Raw genomic sequence first — 26012 nt, 5'->3', positions numbered from 1 at the left:
GTGAAATGAGAGAAAGTGACTTTTGATGGAGTAGGAGAAAAGAATGATTCCAGGGCATGGGCTAAAACCAAGGAAAAAACAACAATGAAAAACAAACTCATTGCTGTCAAGTTGATTAGAGTAGAACTGCCCCATAGGGTTTCCAAGGAGTGGCTAGTGGATTTGAACTGCTAACCTTTTGGTTAGCAGCTGAGCTTTTAACCACTGAGCAAACATCTGGTAAAGTCCTACCAGGGTAATAGTGAGGAACTGAAATCATACCTGGAGCAACAGCAGAGGATTAGGTGTTGCAACTAGTAGAACAGATTAAATAAATGCATCAGAAGGAATTGTGAGTGTGTGTGTGTGCGTGTGTGTGTGTTAGAGGAGGAGCCAGGGTGTTGAGGGGAAGTTGAGACCAAAATAAGTAGTGTATATTTTCAGCCTCGTTTGCAGCTTATCCTATCAAGGAGCAACTTCTATTAAGTATCATTCCTAAGCCTAATTTTTTATTCTTTGTCCCATCCTCTACACACACACACACACAGACACACACACACTCCCCACAAAATGCACACTCTTCATTAGGCCTCCATGCTTACTATGTTCCAGGAGCTTAACAGGTCGTTTGCAAATTTACAACTTGTAAGACATGATCCTAGACTGGAGGAAGTTAGTAATCTATTAAGAAGACCACATATCACAAACAGGAAAGTGTATTTTTATTTCATTAATAGTAGAGGTGTCATCAAATCAGTGGGAGATGGTCATAGATGGTTGCCAAACAGGTAGGAGAGGAAATAGACATCATGGATGAATGTAAAGGAAGACATGTTCTTCTTTGGTTAAATTGGTCTGGGAAGGTGTCATGTTAAAGGTGGACTATGTCTATAACCTTGAAGGACATGCTTAGATAATAAGAAGACAAGGGAAGAGAACTTACATTGCAGAAGGAAAAAAGGAACAAATCATCCTTGTAAAATGGGAAAGCTGGAGTTTTGTAAGAGAAAGTTAAAACATTAAGTCGGGCCCAAACTGGCAAAGCTTTTACCTGCCTGGCTAAGAACTTTGCCTCTTTTTTTAATAGCCACATATTTCCTAAAGAATATATCTGAGCAACTTTTTGGTTATATTTGTGGTGGCTGAATTAAACCAAATGGATAATACTTCCATTTTCAGGTGCTCTGTTTGAGAAATTCGGCAAAATTACATAGTACTTTATACATTTCTGGTCACCTGAGTAGATAAATCATAGAGTATTGAAAGGAAATTTTAGAACTTGATAATTCAGAATGACTGCTACGGACTTTAGAGTGTCTTTAGCGTATGAACATACTAAATGCACCCAGTGAATTGACAACTCATTTCGTAAGCAGTGGATCGTTGCCTAAATTAGGTCCCTAACTCAGGCCAGAAAAGAAAAGTACCTGGGAAAATAAAGTCCAAGCCTTTTCATTGACCTCAATTACCCAAAGAATATGTGCAACTTTATCCAGCCAAATGTAACAAAGATGATCCGTTTTCTACTCATTGAAGGTTTTGGGGATGACAAACAGTGCCTTTAGGTGGACTGTACCCCTTATCTGAGAACTCTTGAGCCTGTAGAATTTTCTTAAAAGAGAGAGAGAGAAAAAGCATGTGGAACAAATACCCCATTCAATTACAAAATCACTGTGATCAGCCCTTCTGTCATGACCCTTTGGACAAAAGCAGAAACAGCAGGTTCTACCTAGATTAAGTCGCCTTTGTTTCACTAGCAGGAGTACTTTGGCAGAAAGATAACTGATTGAATCTGAGGTGGAGCCTAAAAAAGTAAATGCTTGAGCAAATCATTGAACAGGTTTCTTGTGGCCCCACGAGACACCTGAGGTCAGACACAAGGGAACTTCACCAGTTCCCCTGGGAAGATTTCCTGATTAAAAGCACCAATGCCTAGCTAGACACAGGGTGGTGCAAGCCATTGCTGCTGGGGCTACAAAGTGTTAGCAGTATCATATTCTGCTTTTATCTTGATTGTGATGTAGAAAGAGATTTGGAGCCTAGTTAACCAGAACTGTGTGTTCTCTGTAAATACTGGAGCCACTAGCTTTTCATATTTTTATCTACATATATATTTGATAAACAGAGATGTGGTAACCTCTGGAGAAAATGTTACATGTGGTTGTAAGTCTAGTTTACAGCTAAATATTTTTCCTTCTTCCTAGGCAGTTAAGTTTACTTAATAGTGCACCCTCCAGTTATAGACCACAACTACGGAAATCCCATAGCTTTAAACTTTGGTAACATAGGTTTTTTTTTTTTTTCTCTCACTGTCTCTCCAAGCCAGGAGTCCTACCTTTGAAAGCTAAAGAAGCAAAAAATCATTCTGGAGGGTTGTTTCTCTTCAATCTTAAGTAATCTGGGCAGGCTGAGTGTTCAACGAAAGCTTCCAAGCTACTATTCTTTGCTGGTAGTTAACTCTCTGGTGAAAACTATGGAGGAGCCCTAATTCCATCTAAAAATAATAAGCAGCCAACTGATAACTGCATTGTCTTAAATTCCCAAAAGTCCTATTACAGAACACCCCTCCCCCCCCCCACAAAAAAGAGCCAATGAATAAAGACAGGGCGACCCCCAAGCATACAACACAGTGCCTGGCACACGGTAGGTGTTTAGCAAGTTCACGGCACTGAAGCCTTTTTGTAGGTCCAGGAAGTAGACAGAGAGGAGGCTCAGAAGTTGAAATTGGCTTGGTCTGCGTGTTTGTATCTTTTCCTTCCATACAGCTACATGAGAACACCGGACCTGGTTCCAAAATAAGGGAAAAATTGCTTTTATATTTCTTGATAGAAACCAAACTGAAAAATGTTTTTCACTGAGTTTTTAAGTTGAAGGTATAGACTTTTAAAAGTGACAGTTTTTAAATTATAGAGTCATGTTTAGATATAGAGCTCTTGTGGTGCAGTGGTTAAGAGCTTGGCTGATAACCAAAAGGTTGGAAGTTTAAATCCACCAGCTGCTCCTTGAAAACACTACGTATGGGGCAGTTCTACTCTGTCCTATAGGGTCGCAGTGAGTTAGAATTGACTCAACAGCATTGGGTTTTATTTAGATACATACATTTGAAGTAATTAATTCAAGCCATATGACTAAAATGGCCATCGGGCATAGCTCTTCTGATACAGTTGTCAGAAACTCGTAAACAAGAAACAAATAAATGGGCGATGTCAGAAAACAGGTCATTCTTCCTCCCTGCTCTTTTTCTCAAGTTTCTACGTAGAAAAAAAAATCAATTGTATTCACGTGATTTGGTTTGATGGCAGCGACTGGCCACATCGAATGCAGTAAAAATGCATTGTCCATTTTACCTGTCAGTTAAAAATAACTGTCTCTTCCAGATTTAGAAGATACAGCTAGTGCTGTATCCATGGCAGGAGATCATTTTACTTCTCTTTAGAGAGGACTAAGCTTATTGAATGAGTTGAAATTAATACTGGCAATAAAACAGGGCTTCAAACTGGTTCATTCTGGTTCAAACCCCTGCTGGAAATCTGCATTTCTAACAAGTTACCAGGCCATGCTAATGTGCTGGTTAGGGACAAGTTCAGAGAACCACTAGTAGAGCCTCAATTCTCAAAATTTACTACACGTAAGAATCACCTGGGGACCTTTTTAAAATGTAGATTCTGATTCAGCGTATCTGGGGTGGAAATGCAAATTATCAGAGGGGTTTTAACTTGAATGAACTGGTTTGAACCCCTGCAATTAAATTAGGAGAGCCCTGGTGGCACAATGGTTAAGCGCTTGGCTGCTAACCGAAGGTCATTGGTTAGAACCCACCAGTGGCGCTACAGAAGGAAGGACATGGAGATCTGCTTCCATAAAGATTATAGCCAAGAAAACCCTATGGGGTTGCTCTACTCTGTCAGATGAGGTCGCTATGAGTCAGAATCAAAGGCACACAACAATTAAATTCAAAACCCTGGGAATGTTACCATTTCTAAAGTTCTACCACGTGTTAGTTGTTTCACATTCATTGTCCCAATCCTCAGAAAAGCTCTATGTCATAGCTACCCAGGGCCCCAATTTAAAGAGACAACTGAAGTTTTATAGTGGTAAAGTGCCTTGAACAAGACCATTAGTTTTCCACCTTTAATGTGTATTAGAATCACCAGGAGGGCTTGTTAGAAAAGAGAGACATTGGACCCCACCCCAAGAGTTCCTGATTCAATAGGTCTGAAATGGAGCCCAAGAATGTGCATTTCTTAAAAGTGCCCAGGTGATGCTGATGCTGCTGGCCCTGGACTACACTTTAAGAACCACAGGCCTAAGTCACTGAGCTCATAAGTGGCTGAACCTAGATTAAAACTGAAATCTGTCTGATTCTAAAATGCAAACCAGTGCTACACTGAGAAGGTACCTGTTATCCCATTAAGACTCCTCTCCTGGAGAGGTGAGAAGAAGGAGTTATAGTGACTAAAAAACCAAACCTGTTGCTGTTGAGTCAATTCTGACTCATAGCAATCATATAGGACAGAGTAGAATTGCCCCATAGGGTTTCCAAGGAGCAGGTGGTGGATTCAAACTGCTACCTTTTGGTTAGCAGCCGTAGCACTTAACCACTGTGCCACCAGGGCTCCATTATAGTGATTAAATGAGATATAAAAAGGGCACGTGTGCTGGAATCAAAACCCTGGAGTTTGAATCCCAGGTCTGTTAAGCATCAGCAAATCCCTTCATTTATCTTACCCTTAGTACTCCTATTAATAAAACTAAGCATTCTACTACAACTACTCTCGATACTCTCAAAGAGTTGTTTTGAAGATTGAATGCAATAAGTGGCGTGAAAGAATTTTCTAAGCTCCAAAGTGCTACTGCAAATGTTGCTTGTTATTTTCATTAGGAAACAACTCAGAAAAAGGAGAAATGAACAAAACAAGAAAAAAAAAAGCCAGTGAATAATCTGGTCTTAGGTTCAAAAGCTGAGATTATGTAAAAGGAAATGCCAAACATGACAAAGAAGTGAATTAGAGTCTTCAGAATTTCTGCCATCTTTAAGACGAGTGATGCACTAATAGTTTTTAGGGTAGGACAAGTGCCAGGTTTTTTTCAAGACCATATTTTTCAACTTACAAAGTAAATATCCTATTTCTTTCTGCAAGAGGCATTCTGTTGGTGAATATTGAAAAATGATTAATAAACAATTACTTTGGCATAATTTTTTCTCAAATAAAAAAAATTAATATTAGTTTTTTTTTCCCTAGGCAGCTTTGTTTTCTTTCATTCACAGAGCACTGAGAATATTTTACTTTTTAAAAATATATTTTCTTATGCTGATTGCTGACTTCCGTCAAATGCTCTTTCTGAAAATAGAAATTTAAATTTGTTAGTAATCCTACCTACAAAACCAATGAAGCACAGGATTTGCTTTGAAATAAACGGTAAAACAGTATGTTAGCAGGTGTTTTTGTGTTGTTGTTCTTCATTAAGAAATTTTAGTATAAGAATATTAAATCCAACACAAGAATATGCTTCTACTTTGTCCATGAAAATTCTCGTTGCAAATATTTTCATAACGAGAGCAACAATTACTAACTAACAAAGTTAACATTCGCTGGCACAAAGAAATGGGACTATTTTATCTTGGATAAGTTTAGGAGAGACTTTTTTCTCTAAACAAAGAAATCTGGCAAGGTCTGTCAGGCTCTACTTTTACCTATATTTTTCCCCTCAAAGAAATGGCTTTGCAGTTCAATATGCAGTAGAACTTCCACATGCTATTAGTAAGTAAAGAATGATTATAATTTCCCCATAATGAAATATTGCTGTGGTTGTGAATTGCCGTCAAGTCAGTCCATGACTCGTGGTGAGCACATGTGCAGAGTGAAAACAACGCTCAGTCCTGCACCATCTTCATGATCTGTTGCAGATTGGACTTCTGTGATTTGTAGGGATTTCAGCAATAGATCACCAGGCCTTTTTTCCTAGACCATCTTAGTCTGGAAGCTCCATCAAAACCTTTTCAGCATCATAGCAACACAGAAGCCTCTACTGATGGTAAGTAGTGGTTGCATACGAGGTTCATAGCTGTGAATCAAACCTAATGGCCCCAATGAAACATTACTTCCCTGAGACTGGATATTATACTTGTTCAGAGAAGTGAAATCTTTATTGATTTGTGTTGATAAAATTCTGTTTGTGTTCAAGTAGCTTTTGATAAAAACGACAAATCCCTAGGTGAGTGCGGCTGGGCTTCTACTCATTAATAGGGCATAGCTATCTTCCCTGTTTCCAGTTGTTTTTTTTTTTGGTTTTTAAATGCCTTGATAGAGAAAGTACAATTTAGCCCTTTGTATTATAAAATGGCTTCAATAAAATAGTGTGCAAAATAGAATACTTCAATAAAATCAATAATCAAAGATAATAAAGCAAGGTTCAGGCTGTGGGATTAGATTCTATTTTATGATCTTAACGTCTGAGTCTTTCTTTGAGTTAGATAGAAAGGTTGCCTTACTGGTGGGAGTATAATCTAAATTATCTGCCAATGCAATTCAGCATCCCCAATAATTGCACATGATATGAATTTATGAGGATTTGAGGCTCTTTAGGGGGTACAAATTAGCAGTTAAGAACCCATATTATAGAGAAAGACTGCCTGACCTGAATCCAGCTATGCCATTTACTAGCGGTGTGATCTTGGGACTATTACATAGCCTCTCTCTGTCCCCATTTCCTTATCTATAAAAGTTAAAGTCATCATAAGGATTTAAGAATTAATATTTTTAAATCACTTAGAATGATGCATAGTAAGCACTCTGTTAAATAAAAATCAATAAATAAATTAGAAATGGTATTTCTGCTGTGAAATGACATATTTCTCTTTGTTATTGGCAGGTAAAAGGTTTCATACACTTCTCCATACAGTCTTATAACATTCTTGGAAATTTCAGCAGAAATACTTTCTTTTTATGACTTCGGGGATAGAATTCTTGGAATGTGGAAATAAACCCTTCAACAAAATTGTGAGGTCATCTATTATCATGACTCTATCTTCAAGATATAGAGAATTTTTTTTTTCTTTTTTTTAATTTTACTTTAGATGAAGGTTTACAGAGCAAACTAGCTTCTCATTAAACAATTCAGGCAGTTGTCTGATGCTGTTGGTTCTCTAACTGAAGGACTCCCTTCAATAATTCTTGTAAGCTTGGTTTGGATTTTACATATTTTTTCTTCATTTCTGTTTATCTGGAAATGTCCTAATTTTGCCATCATATTTGAAAGAGAGGTTTGTAGGATATATTATTCTTGGTTGGCAATTTTTTCCCCTAAGTTTTTATAGGTGTCATCCCATTGCCTTCTTGCCTGCATGGTTTCTGATGAGTAATCAGATCTTAGTCTTATTGTTTTCCCTCTGTCTGTGACTTTTTGTTTTTCTTGAGCTGCTCTCAGAATTCTTTCTTTGTCTTTGGCTTTAGTGAGTGTGATTATGATATGTCTTGGTGATTTTCTTTGGGGACCTATCCTATATGGGATTTGTTGAGGTTCTTGGATGGTCAATTTTTTGCCTTTCATGATATTAGGGAATTTTTCTGTCAGCAGTTTTTCAATGATCCTCTTTGTAATTTCCATTTTCTCCCCCTCTTCTGAAACTCCAGTCACTTGCAAATTTTTGCTTTTGATTGTATCCCACATCTTTCTCAGGGTTTCTTCATTTTTCTTCATTCTTTTCACTAATTTTTCCTCAAAGTGGTAGCCAAGAATTTGTCTTCAATTTCTCTGATCCTGTCTTCCATTGTTTCAAACTTGTTCTATGACACTATCCATTTCTGAAATCTTTTTTTTTATCTTTTGGATTTCTAATTTTGTTTTTTGTATGATTTCTAGTTGTGTGTTTATTTTGACATTTTGTTTCTGTATTATTTTCCTGAATTATTCCATTGTTTTGTCCATCTTTTCCATGATTTTACCTATGTTTACCATGATTTTGTCTATTTTTTCCTTATTTTTTTCTGCTTTTTGCATCATCTCTTGGATAGCCCTGAATATTACAGTTTTGAGTTCCCTATCAGGTAGTTCCAGTCCTTTTCTTCTACTAGAAGGTCATTTGATGTTTTATTTTGGACACCTACTGGGACTTTCCTGTCCTGTTTTTTTTAAATATGTTTTGATATTTTCTGCTGTCTTCTTTAGTATTTTCCTTGTTTATTCATTGTAGATTTGTCTGTTTTGTCCTGCTTTTTTGTTTAATTTGATTATGCCTGGGCAGGTGGGCTTCGTGTTCTTTGTTGTTAGCTCATCTGTGGGCACAATACTGCTCACCACCTCATCCAGTGGGCAGGGTCAGTCGCTCAGCTACGGTGCAGCAGGGCAGGTCCAGTGGAGGAGGAGGAGCTGAGATGGCTTATTTGCAGCACATACTGGGGTCAATGGGGTGGGGCCAGTGCTAGGCAGGTTCCAGTGGTCTGTGACTCTGCCACACGGGAATGAGGTGCTCAGCATGTGGTGCAGTTAGGCAGGAGGGAATGGGAGGTTATGATGTGCAGAGCTAAGTGACTGTGGGGAAGAAGAGAAAGAAGAGAGAGAAGCAGAAGCCAAAAAAGATCAAAACAAAACAAACAAACAAAAAATAGGTGTTGTGGGAGCCTACCGTTCCAGTGGCGCAGACCTGGGGAAGCCATGTGCCAGTAGCTTTCTAGCTGGGCGGTGTGGTATAGCCTGTCAAGAAAGGGCAGAGTCAGCACACGTGGCTAAGTGGGAGGGAGGAAGGAAAGGGAGGGAGAGATAAGAAAGTGGAAGCAAAGAGAGAAAGGCACACATGGCCAGGTGGTCGGGAGAAAAGAAAGGAAAGGGAGGAAGGTAAAGAGGGACAAGAAACTGAGAAAAGAAAGAAAGAAAATGCTCAAAGGAGCCCACCAGAAGCAGCTCCCCAGCCGAGCAGCACCACACAGCCTGTCAAGAAGGAGAGGAGATGGCACATGGTGCCAGGTATTTGGGGAAAGGGTAAGGAAGGAAAGTAGAGAGAGATAAGAAACCAAGAAAAGAGAAAAAAGGATGCCCTGAGGGAGCCCACTGGTGTGGTGGTACAGACCCAGGAAGCAGCTCCCAGCCAAGTGGCACTGCACAGCCCATCGAGAAGGAGCAGAGATGGCACACAGTGCCAGGTGTTCGAGAGAAAAGGAAAAGAAAGAAGGTAGAGAGAGACAAGAAACCAGGAAAAGAAAAAAATGCCCCTAGGGCACCCACTGGTATGGTGGTGCCGACTGGGGAAGGGGCTTCCCAGCCAAGCGGGACTGTGCGGAGAAAACTTATGTTGTCGCTGTTAGTTGCCGTAGAGCTGTTTCTGACTCATGACACATGTTTTTGACTCATGACCACCACATCTTTCTCCCTTAGAGCAACCGGTGTGTTCAAAGTGCAGACCTTTCGGTTAGCAGCCAAGCTCTTAATAACTGCACCACCAAGGCTCCTTAAGCAGAAAGAAACATTGCCCAGTCCCTTGCCATCCTCACATTTGTTGGTATTTTTTTTCTATGTTTAAGTCCATTGTTGCAGCTATTAGAGAGGACTTAGGGTCTTTGAAATACACTAAATCTACCCTACTTTAGCATCAAGGGAAGAGAAAATGAGGCAGAAGATTAAAGTGAAAGAGGTGATAGAACAGTATAAAGAATTAGTGGGGGAAATCTGTAGAAGATGGTGCTGCTAAGCAGAGTTTTCATAACACAGTTTTGGCATAGCATTTTGAAGGTCTACTTACTATCCTCGTTGTTTTTATTTTCATTAATAGTCGAGGAACTTTGCTATTACCCAATGTATCTCAGTTATTTTTCTCAGCATTTGAGAGGGTTAAGACATACTAAAGAGGGATAAACATTTTATGTGGAGAGGTGCCTAGGATAAGCAACCAAAACGATCCCGTTGCTGTCAAGTCGATTCCTACTCAAAGCAACCCTATAGGACAGAGAACTGCACCATAGGGTTTCCAAGACTGTAATCTTTACAGAAGCAGACCACCACATCTTTCTCCCTTAGAGAGACTGGTGGGTTCAGAGTGCAGACCTTTCGGCTAGCAGCCAAGCTCTGAACAACTGTACCACCAAGGCTCCTTAAGCAGATATAACTACATGAAAAGGCCCTGGGTTAGTAGTGTAGGGGCTTGGCTGCTATCCATTCAGCACCACTACTCTACTGAGTGAAACAAGTCACAGGACCAGGGAATCTTAGGGAATCAACACTTGTTAAAATACCTAAAAAGAGCTGATTTTCCAGTGTTTTGCTTTTGAACATAGAGATAATTTAACATCAACTAACGAAAATGAGACTGAAAAAAACTTTTTAATTCTTCTCACTTTCAATTCTTGTTGATGTACTTCAATCTCATATTTATAAAGGAAACAAAACAGTTGTGTTTCAACACATACCAGGGTGAATTAAGATGCTCTCCTGCCATACAATGAGCTCTATGAAGACAAGAACTCTGTTTTCAATCAGCTGTTTTACGTTGTGAATGGCAGGGGCCTAAGAGACTAAGATTTGGATTATGTCTATTTAGCTAAACTGGGACTGCATTTCCCAGAATCCCCTTCCTTGTGTAGTTCCAGGTGAGCCTGGGCCACTAGAGACATTTTATGAGACATTTCTAAGATGGAAGTGAACCACTAGCCCTGTTCTTTTTACATCAAAAGGTTGGTGTAGGAAACGAGCACAGTGCTACACTCTCACCTTGTTGGCATAGGACAGAAGTGAGCCCTTAGTCCCTGCAGCTCCCCCAGGCCTCCTCCTTCAGCCTCTTTGACCTTTCCAATGACTTCTCTGACTCCCAGGTTGCTTGAAGGAGGGCATAGACTTCTCCTATGGGCCACCCCCATTATATACTTGGAGGCATGAAGGTAATGAGAGACCGACATGGGTTCCTTTTCATCCTTGTGGCTTCAGCTAATCCTCACTGGTTCCAGTTTCTTGTTCTTTCTCCTACTTCACATCTTCTGTCCTTCCAGGTGCCTGTCCTGCAGATTTTAGCCTCCAGCACCAGATGCAGAATCAGCAGCTTCACATAGACTATGTAATTCATTGTGTGAGGTTCAAAGCCCCACAAATCTTAGGATAAGTCTCTCTCTATATACTTTTAGATGTTGTTAAGTGCTGTTGAATTGATTGTAATCCCATGTGACAGAGTAGAACTACCCTTAGAGTTTTCTAGGCTGTAATCTTTATGGGAGCAGATCACCAGGTCTTTCTTCTGTGGGGTCTCTGGGTGGGTTTGAACTGCCATCCTTTTGGTTAGCAGCCAAGCACTTAACCGTTGCACCACGAAGGCTCCTTTTATAAATACATATTAATATAAATATAAAAATATATGTATATATACGTATCCCCACCCGTTTCTGCTTCTCTAATCAAACACTAATTGAACCTATTAATGTTGAGAGAATGTACTGATGAATAAGAGGAATGTCTTTATTTTATAAATGAAGATACTGAGGATGGAGAATTACTTTCTGTCAAATAATAAGACTGAGAACTTCAGACTCTGAGTCAAGTCTTTCCACTGCACCACAATGTTTCTTTCCCTGGTATATAGAGAAATTGCTAGTACCATCCTAAGAACTCCATACAGTCCTGAAAAGATGTTCTGACCACCTACTCCATAAACAGATGGCTGCCAAGTTAACACCAACTCCCTTTAAGACAATAAAGCACAGGGAATAGGCAACTTCTGAAGATGGTAGAGTTCTGATATCCATTTTTCAAGTTCTTTATGTTAGAAAAAAAAAAAAAACTAGTGCAGAGAGAGTTCTATTTATCGAAAAACCAATCCAGTGGGTCCTCCATAAAGTAGGAAATTTTTACTAATTAGCTTCTTTTAGCTCTTCTGTATTTTCTAAATTCCCTATTAATTTCTCCTCCTTTTCTAGAATCAGTCCTGGGCAATGGAAAAATAGTTCAGTCTTAGAAATATAGTCCCACGTGATTTAGGAAGAGATGGGTGAGCACTACAAACCCCTTCCCCAGGTAAACTACTACCTAGGTCATACCCACTTATATATTCCATTTATTACCACTCCACCTCCATCTTTACACCAAGAACCCTATAATTCAGCCACAAGGAATTTCTCACATTTCTGAAACAAGTTAGGTTCCTTATAATCAGGCAGACATCTCTCCTTCCTTTAAGACAAAACACAAGTATTACTTCCTCTGTAAAGCATCCCTTATTTCCCCAGGCACAGTTGATCTTTCTGCCTCTTAAATTTCCATGTCCTGTCTTACTAGGGTTTGATTTTCCAATGGCAAGAAATAGATGGATTTATCTTTATATACCTAGTGCTCAATGGAATGAGAAAATTTGCACATCTACTTAGAATTAAAAAAAAAAAAAGGTTTCCCCATCTAGTCAGCACTGACTTGTGGTGGCCCCATGTGCTCCATAGGGTTTTCAATGGCTGATTTTTCAGAAGTAGATCACCAGACCTTTCTTCCAAGGCACCTTTGAGTGGACTTGAACCTCCAACATTTTGATTAGCAGCCAAGTGTGCTAACCATTTGCACTGCTTAGGGACTCTTTTGGAATAAAGGAGGTACTATTTGTTCAATTAATGATCCAAAGTGTAAAAGACAATATTTTCTGCCTACTGAATAGCAACATGGCTAACTGAATACTATTATTTAGATGTCTAAAATAACCAGACCCACAATACTGTACTATTGGTACAGCAACTATCTGGGCACTGTTGTTGTTGCTGTTAGGTGCTGTCCAGTTGGCTCCAACTTACAGCAACCTATGTACAACAGAACAAAATGTTGCCTGGTCCTGTGCCATCCTCATGACAGTTGCTATGTTTGAGCCTCCTGTTGCAGCCACTGTGTTAATCCGTCTAATTGAGGGTCTCCTTCTTTTTCAATGACCTTCTACTTTACCAATCTTGTTATTCCTTTGTACATAATTAATACAGTAATTTATTTTTTCCAAAAAAAAAAAAAAGAAGCATGAAGACTCTTAACAGATAATGTCACCAGGACACAAATTTGGATTTCTTTTTTGCTCATTCTGTATCTCTTTGCTTCAATTTCTCATGCTACTCTAATAGACCACAACTAAATTTCATGCACACCTGAAGCAATGGTGACCACTGTTTGTACCAGCAAAGAACAGGGATGAGTTGACACAATCATGCAGAAGAAGCATAGGAAAAAATATTCTGTCTACAGCAATACAAAGCATAAAAACATATTCCTGGTTTCCGCTGTGTTTCATTATTGTGAGTGTAGAGCACAGAATATTTTCCTTCTGTTTGGTTTTGTTTTGCTCTCCTTAATTTGTGATTCTGTTTTCTTTAATTTTGTTTCTCTAAAAGTTTCTTTAGCTTTTAAACTCCCTGTACAAAAGGGAAAATGTTATCTGCAGCTCAGTGTTGTTATATAATACAGTCAAATGAAATTTTAGATACAGGGAAATGCAACTGCCTTCTATTCTCATAAAGCCTAAATTTAAAATATGTACAACTGATATAAATAAATAAATAAATAAGTCTTAGGTAATTCGCTCAAATTGGCCACACTACTTTCTCCTTGGGTGTGATCTAGCCACCCAAGAATTGACTCAAGTCTGATCCAAATAACAGACAAACTAGACATACAAAAAAAAGGAGTAGGTTTTTCAATGTAACAAACTCGGTGTATACACCTCAGAGTCTCTCATATTCTGGAACCTTCTCAAGTTTTAGAACTCAGTAGTATATTACAAAAATACTAAAAGATAAGTTAATAACCTAATTGTTAAAAAAAGAGAGAGCTAAGTCTGTTTTTCAGGTAAGTGCCAGGCAACGAAGCCTGTTAACCTGTTGTCCAGAAGCTAGCTAGACTCAATGTGCTGTCTTCCATATAGGAGAACTTTGAATCAAAGATCTACTGAACAATTTCTATGTCCCAGCTAATATGCCAGATGCCCTGTTTTGTGAGGTTGCTTAGGGTTATTTTCCAAAAAGTACAGGCAGAATGTCCTGAATTACCCATCGTTTGTGTCAGTCATACATGAGAAAAGTACATATTTGTGAAAAGACTGGACAAGTTTGTGGGTGAGTAGATATTTTTCTGGGACAGAGACAATTAACTAATTAGACAGTAACCAAACTCAAGGATTTGGTTTCAGGAAAAATTGTTCTTTAATAGTGCTTCTCAACATTTTCCGTTAAAAAAATTCAAAAACTAGAAGAGATATGAGTATATTACCCTTGTCCTCACCAAAAATCCTGGGGGTTTTTAAATATAACCCAATGGATTAGGTCCTAAGCTCAAAATATTCTAGTCTTATGGTTTTTCTTTGAAATGCATGCTAGTTCTGAATTCTGCTCCTTGTATTTATACTTGTATCATTATAAGAAAATTTTTATCAGTTAAATTACTGAATTTCCCTTACTCACCATCCAAATTTTTGAGTAAAATTTGTTGTTGCTGCAGTTAGTTGCTATAGAGTTGATTTTGACTCATGGTGACTCCACGTGTGCAGAATAAAGCTGTACTCTATAGGATTTTCAAGGCTATGACCTTTTGGAAGCAGATCATCAGGCCTTACGTCTGAGACATCTCTGGGTGGATCTGAACCACCAACTTTTTGGTTAGCAGTCCAGTGCTTAAACATTTGTGCCACCCAGGGACACCTTTGAGTAAAATTAATGCTTCTAAATAGTGCACCATGTTTATCCTGTGAAAAGTCGTGCTTCTAATAGCTCCTAGCACATTGCCACTACTGTAAACATAGCCATTTGGAGGCAGAACTGATGACATGAACATTAAACCACATGACAATACAGTGGAGAATATAAGATAGCTGAAAACGTGGTATAGAGAGTGAGTTTAGTGCTGTTAGAAGACTGTACTGGTGATGTCTTTCAAAATAAATAGTTCTTTTCCTCAACTGAAAAAAAGCATTTCCTCTTTGACCACACTGCATTATTCAAAAAACTGTGGGACTGAAAATGCTATATTAAAGTATGCCTCTATATGCAAATGATGGCGTTTTTAGGCAAAATTATCTAATAGAATGTAAAATGTATAGAATTACTAAACTATGGTTCTTAATTTCTTTAACAGAATCTGAAGCTTCCAACTTATGTCTAATAACTTGGTGGCAAGATACAAACCAGGGTGAAAAAAGCCCTATGTTTTCAAATCATACGGTAAAGAAGACAACATTTGTAAGTGAACTGTCAGGGTAAGGGTTTGGCAACAGAAAATCTTGTTACTAAAGAAAAAAATAGATAAATTGTGTGAAGGAAGAGCTCATAGTAAAAACAATAAGTCAGTGTTTAAAAGTTCTGAATTCCCAAATCACACCCTAGACAAAATCACCATGCTACAAACTTGGCTATCATCTTAGTGCTGTCTTAGAAAAAAAGCTCAGGTGGTTGGAGTGCTAGTAGTACTTTATGTTATCATGGTACTGGACCATTGCATCGTAATTAATTATTTACAGACCTGCCTTTTCCTACCAGACTAAGGACAGGGACCAGATCTTAGTCGTCTTTGTATCCGGAATATCTAGTATAGTGGTACTCAAAGATTATTGATTGCATGGGATCATGGTTGTGATTTAAAAATAGAATATAATGAAAAATTCAAGTTTACCTCAATGAAATGTGTTTTTGTTCGAGTTTGCTAGAATACACTTTTTTCTTTCAATAAAAGGAACAACTGAATGTTTGTACTTAACAGAACACAGTTTATGAAATATAACGTAAAGCTGTGAAACCATTTGAAGTCTTTAAAAGCATACTTAAATACCCAGTGAATAAGGAAAACGTAATTAGGAATCAAGGTGATATTTTTGGAACATTCTTAAGGAAAAAATCATGTTTACTTGCAGTGACTGAGCAAATATAATTTGGGGTTGTTACAGGCTAGACTTTTTGTTTTTTTTTCTCGGTTTTCTTTTGCACCTCTGGACAGTTTCAATTCTATTTACAAGAAGGGATGAAAGTGTAGCCAAAGTAATTGAAAAAATTGTATCAAAAAGTGAAAAGCCTTTATTAAAATACTGTATAACTTTCACATCTGAAACCTTGATTTTAAGGTAGAAAACCTTATGGCCTGTTGCTATCAAGTCAATTCTGACTCATAGTGATCCTATAGTACAGAGTAGAACTGCCCATATGATTTTCAAGAAACAGCAGGTGGATTCAAACTGCCAACCTTTTAGTTAGCAGTTGTAGCTCTTACCCACTGTGCAAACAGGGCTCCAAACCATAGGGCAGGAGGAGGAAAACACTTGATTTCACCTCCTTCATTTAAAAGCAGCTGTAAGAAAAATATAGCCATCTATCCCTTACGTTTAACAGAGTGAAATAACTACAAGGCCCAGGGTACATAAGGCCTAAGGAATAGTGATAAAATTAATTTTCTTCCAGGTTTGCTGAAGCTGGCCAGCTCATAAAGCAGGATGAAACTGTCCCTACACAAAGATCCTTCAATGCCATGCATTTCAGAGAGTAGACAGCAATATCTTCTTAAAGCTGGGCCCTTGGGTCTAAAAACTCTAAACAAAAAAAAACATAGTTGGGTTGATCTTAATCTCAGTAGGCATCTCAGGAAGACTGTTTGTTTGGAGCCCTTATTACCATGGTTTCCAACAAAAGGACCATTTGGAGATGTCAAGGCTGATGGATGGACTTGATGTTCATTGATTACCAAAATGTGAGAGAAGAGCACATCCTAATCAATAGACAGGCACTAGAAGAAAAATTTCTAACTCTGTTTCCCTCCCATCTTAGTTATCTAGCGCTGTTCTAACAGAAATACCCCAAGTGGATAGCTTTAACAAGCAGATATTTATTCTCTCACAGTCTAGTAAGCTAAAAGTCCAAATGCAGTGTGCCAGCTTCAGGGGAAGGCTTATTGGTTCTGGGGGGGAATTCCTTGTCATCAATCTTCCCTTTTTCCAGGAGCTTCTCGGTGCAGGGACTCCAGGTCCAAAGGACACATTATACCCCTGGTGCTTCTTTCTTGGCAGTATGAAGTCCCCCTGTCTCTCTGCTCACTTATCTCTTTATCTCAAAAAAGATAGACATAAAACACAATCTAATCTTACAGATTGAGCTCTGCCTCATTAACATAATTGCCACTAACCCCACCTCATTAACATCATTAACATCATAGAAGTAGGATTTACAATACATAGGAAAATCACACCAGATGACAAAATATCGGATGATCACATAACATGGGAATCATGGCTTGCCAAATTGAAACATACTTTTGGGGGACACAATTCAATTGATAGCATTCCACATTTTGGTCCCAAAAAATTCATGTCATTGCCACATGTAAAACACATTCACCACATCATATCAAAGCAAAAGTCTTAAATCAACTTCAAATCCAAAATCCAAAAATTCCTCTTAATTTGTGAAATCTAGAATACAAATTATCTGCTTCCAAAGTACAATGATGCATCAAGCAGCACAAGCTAGACATTTTCATTACAAATGGGAAAAATTGGAGGGAAAAGAGGGATAACAGGCACCAAGCAAGTCAGGAAATCACATTACATTAGCCCTTAAGGCTTGAAAGTAATCCTCTGTACTCTGAGACCATGTAGGCAATGGCCCTGCCCTCCAGACTCTGGATGTCGGCCACACTCTCCAAGTTCTGGGTGGAGGTCCCTTGGGTCTCGTAGCCTGAGCCTGGCCTGCTGGGGCAAGTGTTCCAAAGCTCTTTAGCTTCATGGATAAGTGCCTGGAAGTACCCCACTCTGCCAGGCACTCAGCTTTCTCGCTCTGTGGGTCAGCTCCAGCACTGTCTCATGTTGACCTCCTGGTTCTGCTGCTGCCATTTCTTTGCTGCAGCAATTTCTCTGCTGATGCTGTTTCTCTCCTCACTTCCTTCTGAGTCCTCACCATAACTGATTTTCACAGTTCCACCAACAGTCTCTCCAAGGCAACCACTTCACATTTTAGGTATCTGTTAGAGCAGCACCCCACTCCTGGTACCAAATTCTGTCTTAGTTATCTAGTGCTGCTATAACAGAAATATCACAAGTAGATGGCTTTAACAAACAGATGTTTATTCTCACAGTCTATAGGCTAGAAGTCTAAATTCAGGGTACCAGCTCCAGGGGAAATCTTGTTGGTTTTGGGGAAAGGTCTTTCTGATCAACCTTCCCTCAGTCTAGAAGCTTCTCAGTGCAGGGACTCTAGGTCTAAATAATGTACTGTGCTCCCAGTGCTCCTTTCTTGGTTGTGTGAGTTTCCCCTGTCTGTCTGCTCAGTTCTCTCTTTTATATCTCAAAAAAGATTGATTTAAGACACAATCTAATCTTGTAGATTGAGTCCTGCCTCATTAACATAACTTCCACTAATCCCACCTCATTAACATCATAGAGATAGGATTTACAACACATAGGAAAATCATATATCAGATGACAAAATGGTGGACAATCACACAACGTGGGGATCATGGCCTAGCCAAATGGATACATATTTTGGGGGGACACAATTCAATCCACAATACTGCCCAAGAAATAGATTTTTGCTTCGTACTTGCCTGCCTGCTGGGAACATTTGGGATAAGCCAGAGAGGGCCTAGTCTCTGTGTTTATGAGACTTGTTTGTCTCTTACAAGTATTACTTTGGTGAGAAGATCATTAGCCATGGCACAGTCTTGGTGGTGAGATATCTTTTGATTTACTCATTGGGCAGAGTGACTATATCTTCATTTTGTTGTTGTTAGTTGCCATCAAGTTGGCTCTGACTCATGGTGACCCCATGCACAAAGGAATGAAATGTTGCCCATCCTGCACCATCTTCACAATCGTTGGCATGGTCAAATTCATTGTTGTGGCTACTGTATATTTTGAAGGCCTTCTAACCTAGGAGGCTCATCTATATCAGCACTATATCAGACAATATTCTGTTGTCATCCCCAATGTTTTCATGGGCTGATTTTTGGAAGTAGATCACCAGGCCCTTCTTCCTAGTCTGTCTTAGTCTGGAAGTTCTGCTGAAAGCTGTCCACCATGTACAACCCTGATAGTATTTGAAATACTGGTAATATAGCTTCCAGTATCATAGCAACACATGAGCTACTACAGCACAACAAACTGACAGACAGGTGGTAGATATTTTCATCTACCCAGTGTTTATATTAATTCTGGTCATCTCTACTTCCTTATCCTGTTCATCTGCATCCCCTACTTGTCTTCCACAGTACTCTTTCTCACTAACTATTCAAATCTACACCTCCCTCTAGCCCCTTTCTAATATCTTAATAAACCTCTGATACATTAAAAAAAAAAAAAAAAAGAACCTGTTGCCATCGAGCCAACTCTGACTCATAGCAACCCTATAGGACAGAGTAAAACTTCCCCCATAGGGTTTCCAAGGATTCCAACTATCGACCCATTGGTTAGCAGCTGTGCTCTTAACTACTGTGCTATCAAGGCTCATATAACTTGCAAAATCCTCTTCCTCTTTGGAAAAATATGGCCCATCCACGTGACCTCATCCACTACTACTGTCCTTGCAATTTGACTTTATCCACACTGGCCTCCTTGCTCTTCTGGAACACATCAGGCACACTCCTGACTCAGAGCCTCTGTATTACCTGTTGCATCTACCAAACTGCACTTCTCCAAAGATAATCACATTGCTCCCTCCCTCACCACCTCTAACTCCTAGATTAAATATATCCTACTCAGTGAAGCCCTCTTTGATAAAATTAAAAAGAAAATTCCCGTCAAGTCCATTCCAATTCATAGCAACCCTGTAGATAGTCCTATTTAAAAATGGAAGCCTGTGGTAGGCAGCTTTGAAGATGGCTCCCAATGATCTTCACCTCCTGGTATTTACATCTTTGTGTAATGCCCTCATCTTGAGTGTGGCTGGACCAAAGAGCTCACTTCAAATGAAGAGATATGGCAAAATGAGAGAGGTCTCTTTCAAGATCAGCTTAAAAAAAGACTCTGGCTTCTGTCTTGCTTGCTTACTCCAATGGAAGCCAGCTGTCATGTCATGAATTGTCCTGTGAAGAGGCTTAAGTGGTGAGGAACTGAGGCCAGCCAGTTCCACTAGCCAAAAACCAGTTAGGAACTGTCTCCCCCCACTGCACTAGAATGTCAGATTGACGAAGTCAGAGATTTTTGTCTTTTTTGTATTTGTTTTTTTTCCTTCACCTATATACCCTTAATGTCCAATCAGTGCTTGGCACTGAGAAGGCAGTCAATAGATATTTGTTGACTATATGAAATATTATATTGCTTAATGCTAAATAAGCTCTTCTTTTCCTCTTCTAGCTCTTAAGTTCCTCAACAAATTGTTACCACCATAATAAACAATCTCCCACCCAACCCTAGGCTTTAGGGAATTTTTTGTCACTCAATAAATATTTGCTGAGAAGATGAATCAATGAAGGAATTAGTGAAAAATAGCTCTTGGTAAGTGCCAATCAAATCAAGGAAATGACCAGATGGCCCATTCCTTAACTTTGTGTCTTACAGTGGCCAAGGACATTGAGACAATGGTTGCAAAGAAGAATCAGAATTCTAGAATTTCTTTTTTTCACAAACAAAATCCAAATTATTGCCTTCTTAAAAAATGAACTTATTTCTTCTGCATTATTTGATAAATGGTGGTAGTGGGAAAAACAAACAACAAAGTCTTCTCCATTCTGGAAGAACTGCTTTTATCGGTATGACACAGTTGCATATGTCTAGAGAAGAAGAGCATGGCAGTTATCACCCTAGCACGTAAGTAGAAAGAATCAGGGTGGATTCTTCAGGGCTAAGGCTTCAGACAATCAGAGTGATAGGGCCACCAGCAAGGAAATGTACCCAGTCAGCCTCTGAAACCAATACCCATGAAGAAAATACCACTCACAGGCTCATTAAGAAAGGGTACTGGTGGCCCATATGTATTCCCAGCCACATCCACACACAATGATCGCATGTGAGAAATCTTTGTGGTGCACTCTGTCTTGATCCTTGGCATGCAAGCCTAATAACTCTCAGCGTCACCATGTTAGAAAGGGCAGAGCATTGTGCAGTAGTGGAAAGAGCACTCATTTTGGAAATCAGGCATGACTAAGTTCAAATCTTAGACTCAGAGAAGCTACATGACTTCCCCAAGGTTTCACAACAAGAAAGTGGAAGATCTAAGCTCCACCTGTAAAAAGGGTATAATAGCTCCTTTACAAGGTTGAGGTGAAGAGCCAATGAAATATAGAATGTATGCATCCATTATATAGTAAGCACTTAAATGCTTATTTTTCCTCTCTGTGCCACCAGTATTTCAAATACCAGCAGGGTTACCCATGGTGGACACGTTTCAACTGAGAAAGGTTTCAGTGGGACTAAGACTAGGAAGAAAGGCCCAGAAGTCTACTTCCAAAAACCAGCCAATGAACACCCTACGGATCACAGAATATTGTTTGATATAGTGCTGCAAGACGAGCTCCCTAGGTTCAAAGGCACTCAAAATACACAGTGGCTGCAACAATGGACTCAATCATACCAATGATCTTGAAGATGGTGCAGAATCAGGCAACATTTTGTTTTGTATGTGGAGTCGCCATGAGTTGGTCACCATGCCAACTCAATGACAACTAACAACAACAATGACAACATAGGAATATTTACAGTCCATTTCTCATGATGCTTGAAATCATCAAATTCCTAAAATTACTCTTGAGGCCACTTTTCCTAGAACTAGGAAGTAACGTAGAATCCTTAAGGATAAATTGCATGTGGCACAAAAGCTGAACCACTTATTTAGATGATGAGTTTCACAAATTTAAGAAAGAAAATTTTTAACTAAGTTTTGTTACCAAATATTTACTGTAAATATCTTTTATATATTGTTTTCCTCCTCAGATTGATATTTTTGCCAATTCTTAATTTTCAATTAATTTATATCTGAGTCTTAGGCTCACCGCTAACATGTACAATGAAACAAATATATTTTCCCAATGTCCTTGAAAACTTTTGTTCTCTCCCTGGGCAAAATAGACTTAATTAGGAAAATGCATTAAAATAACATATTGAGTGCCCCTCCTACACCAATTTTTTCTTCCAGCTTTGAATGCTGCCATAGTCTTGTTATGTATGAGACTAATGTCTTGGATTTGCCAAAATTCTCATGTCCTAAAATAAATTTTAGCAGGAATTGCATCTATCATTCTCTCTCTTTTTCTCACTCATTGAGAACTGAGAGTTGAACTGAACTCTGGATCTTTCTTAGTTTTCAATTCCCTTTGGCTTAATTTCAGAAACTCTGTAAATGGTATTCTATAAAACAGCTATGGTTTTGACATTTCATGTCCCTCACTTTAATGGTTAAAATCTGACATAAAGAGTGGTTGGCCCACTTTTCCTGTAGTAAAGGGGCAAAAACACATTGATACATTACTTTCTTCTTCATGTTCTCACTTTTAGCTAGCTGTCAAGGTGATATTCAACAGAAATATTCCAGTTCCATTTTCCTAAAGACCTTTCAGTTCATAAGATCATAATTCACATGATCAAAATGCATCAGGCTCATAACAAAGTTGTTTCCACCTACATTCCCCAAGATGGGAAGCACTTCAATTGTATGTGATAGATAATTTATGGTATTTTAGAGAGCTAAGATTGGCCAGTCCACACTTTACTGAACAAACACTCAAGGACAAAAAGTTCAAAGATTTTAATGGACAAGAAATAAAGTTTTAGAAGGATTCTGTTCAATACAACAGGAGAAAATTCTTTACTTCCGATTAAAATAACTCCAGAAAAAAATGGGTGGGTTATTTTTCTTCTCGTATCATTACATGTAATTCTCAGTAAAAGCTCATTTATTTTTTTAAGTTTTTTAAAAGGATATATTAATGCTATTTTTAAACATTTGTGATGATATATTCATAAATGGATACATATATACAACATGCAATAATCTGCTTTTGAAAGAAATTATAGATTCTCCATCTGGTATGCACATTATACATTATCTTTTAAATATATACAAATATAATGACACACAAGGGCATTTTAACAAACTATAAACACCAGTTTGAGACTGCTTTTGACAAAGATTACAAAAGAACTCAGGGAATATGACACACTCTGCTTCTGACTCCAAGCACAAAGATAGGAAATTATCTTAATTATATTTAATTCAACATTGATATCTACTTTGCTGGACACAGAACATTGCTAAGCAAAGAGGCCAGCAAGAACAAAGCATAGGCAGGATGAGTCTGTATAATAATAAAAACTGAACAGTGCTTACCTTTATCCACTCTCCCCATAGAGAATCTAAGAGCTGGGTGCTCACAGCTGGGCAATGGTAAGAATGTTCCTTAGTTAATAATAAAGGAAAGAAAAGCCCCAAACATCAAGGACCAGGGTTAACCATTGACACTGGTTTGTTCCTACAGTTCCACCCTGGGAATGTAGATAGGCAGCCCCTGGCATCTTATAAAGCAGGTGATAGCCGGTCAGCTGAGACTGAGGTTGCCTTCCTACCTCTGTACCTCTGGAGGAGGTTCAATGTGAAGGTCATTCAAGCATACCCTGACTAAGTTTTCACCTGGTCAGGGACACGAAGGAGGAAGATATTTCCTGGGCCAGAAATATGCTCGCCCATGCCAGTAAGTGACGCAAATATTTACAGACAAGGCCGTTGAGAGCAAACCTATGGACACGTTCCTGCCAGTTCTCAGATCTTGTATGAGCAGTGCAAAGAAACCTTTGTCACCAGAGCCCTTGGTCTGCATCTTAACTGGTGAGGCTAGGAATTGCATGCCAAGGAAAACTGAGACAAGACAACAACAAATAGTTAAGCATTCATTCACTCCTTTATTCAACATGCCTTTAATGATTGCTTACCTTGTACAATGCAGCTCCAAAGAACTGGCATTCACAGCTGAAATTCCGTGATAAATTGAAGACAGAGACCAGGTCTAGGGAGGCTCAGGAGGAATCAGACCTTACAACCTCAATGGTAAATAAAATGCAGACTGTGGTCCAGGCTTCAAATGCATGGTCTGATGATTCTTCAGCCCCAGCAATAGGTCTTAAGGGGTTTAAATGAACGTGGTCAGCTGGCTGCATGAAACACCAGAAGTCAGAAAATAGAGTGTGAACTGAAGAGGTGACTTTAAAACGCTAGAGTCAAAAGAAAAATCCAGAAGATGTGAAAGGCAGCCAAAAGGAACGAAAGAAGTAACAATCCTGAGCTCTTCAGAACTGGGGTGCTGTATCCAGGTGACTTAGTTTTCTAGTGTTGCTGTAACAGAAATATCACAAACCGGTGGCTTTAACAAAAACAAATTTAATTTTTTCACAGTGTGGGAGGCTAGAAGTCTGAATTTAGGGTGAAGCCTCTAGGAGAAGGCTTTATTTCTCCATCAGCTCTGGAGGAAGGTCCTTGTCTCTTTTGAGTTTTGTTCCTGGACAATCTTCATGTCGCTTGGCATCCCTCTTCCCCCATCTCTTCTTGCTCGCCTGCTTGTTTAATCTCTTTCAGATCTCGAAAGAGATTGATTGAAGACAGACCCTACACTAATACTGTCTCCTTAACCTAACAAAGAAATCCCATTCCCAAATGAGATTATAACAACAGGTATTAAAAAAATTCATTGCCGTAATCCAGTCGATTCTGACTCATAGAGACCCTATAGGACAAAGTAGAACTGCTCCATACATTTTTCAGGGAGTGCCTGGTAGATTCAAACTACCAACCTTTTGGTTAACAGCCATGGCTCTTACCCACTACACCACCAGGGTTTCCAAACACAGGTATAAGGATTTACAACATATATTTTTGATGGACACAATTCAATCCATAACACCAGGGCAGCTCAAGAGGAGTACAGAGCTGGTGAGAAACTAATATTTTCTTTGACTCTGAACAGGATTGGAAGCCAGAGGATCTAGGGAAACACATCCAGCTTGGCTAGCCCTTCAAATTTAAGGGTTAACCATTTCTAGGTTCACACCTGTATTTACTGCAATGATTTACACATAGTTGTGGGGATTACATGAAACAGTGCTTTGAGAGTGCTTTCTACACTGTCAAGCACACCACGGAAGTGATGTAACTTTTGAAGGGTGTGTTCTAAATTAGGTAAACCCTATTTCTCTGCAACAAGTGCATGAAAATTGAAGTCATGACCCTCTTCAAGGAAGCATGCCTTCCATGGGGATAGGAATTGCATCAAGAGTGACCAATCAATTTCAAAAGATGCCTTTTATCTTAAAGACTTTTAACTATTGTCTATTTGAGGCAAGATAGTCATCTGGATACTTTAAACCCAAGCCCCTGACTTCATTATCACATCAACTATTTCATTAGAGAAATTTGAAGGAGATTAATTTACCCACATAATTTCTTCAATTCCTTCTTCACTTTTCATATGGAGGCATAATCTTTCCTTTCCCCCTATGTCCTCTTTTACTCCTTCAACCTTCGGGAATGAATTGTAAGAAAAGAAGGTCTTTGTTGCCTCAATCTCTTCTGAGACATTTTTTTTCTAATGCTTTCTTTCCCCCAGAAAATAAAGTCAAAAGTGAGATTTCTTTTGACAGCTGGTAACTAATCCCACCTCAACAGGAAGGAGAGCAAGGAGCCAGTAAAGGAATTTTCCATTCCTATGCCTCTTTTAATTTTTTCCCACATCAGGTAATTTTCAAAACCTAGACATTTCCAGTGAGTCTGTATATCTTCTTGTTTTGTCTAGCAGAGTCAAGTGTTCTTCAACATCTCCTATGCCGCCGATGAGAAGCCTGACTGTGCTTATGTTTGCGTTTGGAGGAGGGAGAACTTGAGAATGTTTGAGTCTCCAAGGGGGAATGTAACTGATATGTGATGCCTTTGCTTGTGCAAACAGGATTTTTCCTTGGTAAAGATGAAATTCACACAGCTAGTCTGTCAAACCACAAATCAAAGTATCTTATATTGTAATGACTACTACAACGATTCCTAAAATAAGTCTCCACTCAACTATCTTTTGCCAATTGTATCCCTTCCCGCCCTCTCCCTCCTTCCGTCCTTCCCTCCTTTCCTCTCTCCCTCCTTCCCTCTTTTCCT

At 39.0% G+C, this 26012-nt stretch overlaps 1 protein-coding gene across 4 annotated transcripts in view; it reads right to left on the bottom strand.

Annotated features, from left to right (window-relative positions):
- KCNJ16 (potassium inwardly rectifying channel subfamily J member 16) overlaps window positions 1-23941 on the bottom strand; it is a 62647-nt gene extending 38706 nt beyond the window's left edge. The window contains exons 1-2 of one of the 4 annotated variants that reach the window (XM_049860211.1): window positions 23211-23479; window positions 8606-8673 (exon numbers count right to left, since the gene is read on the bottom strand). The gene's annotated coding sequence lies outside the window, so the exon portion shown is untranslated. Of the gene's footprint in view, window positions 1-8605; window positions 8674-23210; window positions 23481-23809 lie in introns of those variants that run through there. The other 3 variants (XM_049860214.1, XM_049860215.1, XM_049860210.1) reach the window with 3 other exon arrangements.
- Window positions 23942-26012: the final 2071 nt, after the last annotated feature.

The sequence above is a fragment of the Elephas maximus genome, chromosome 19 (genome assembly GCF_024166365.1).
Source record: "Elephas maximus indicus isolate mEleMax1 chromosome 19, mEleMax1 primary haplotype, whole genome shotgun sequence".
Classification (NCBI taxonomy): Eukaryota; Metazoa; Chordata; class Mammalia; order Proboscidea; family Elephantidae; genus Elephas; species Elephas maximus.
This window is presented reverse-complemented; position numbering and strand designations above follow the sequence as displayed.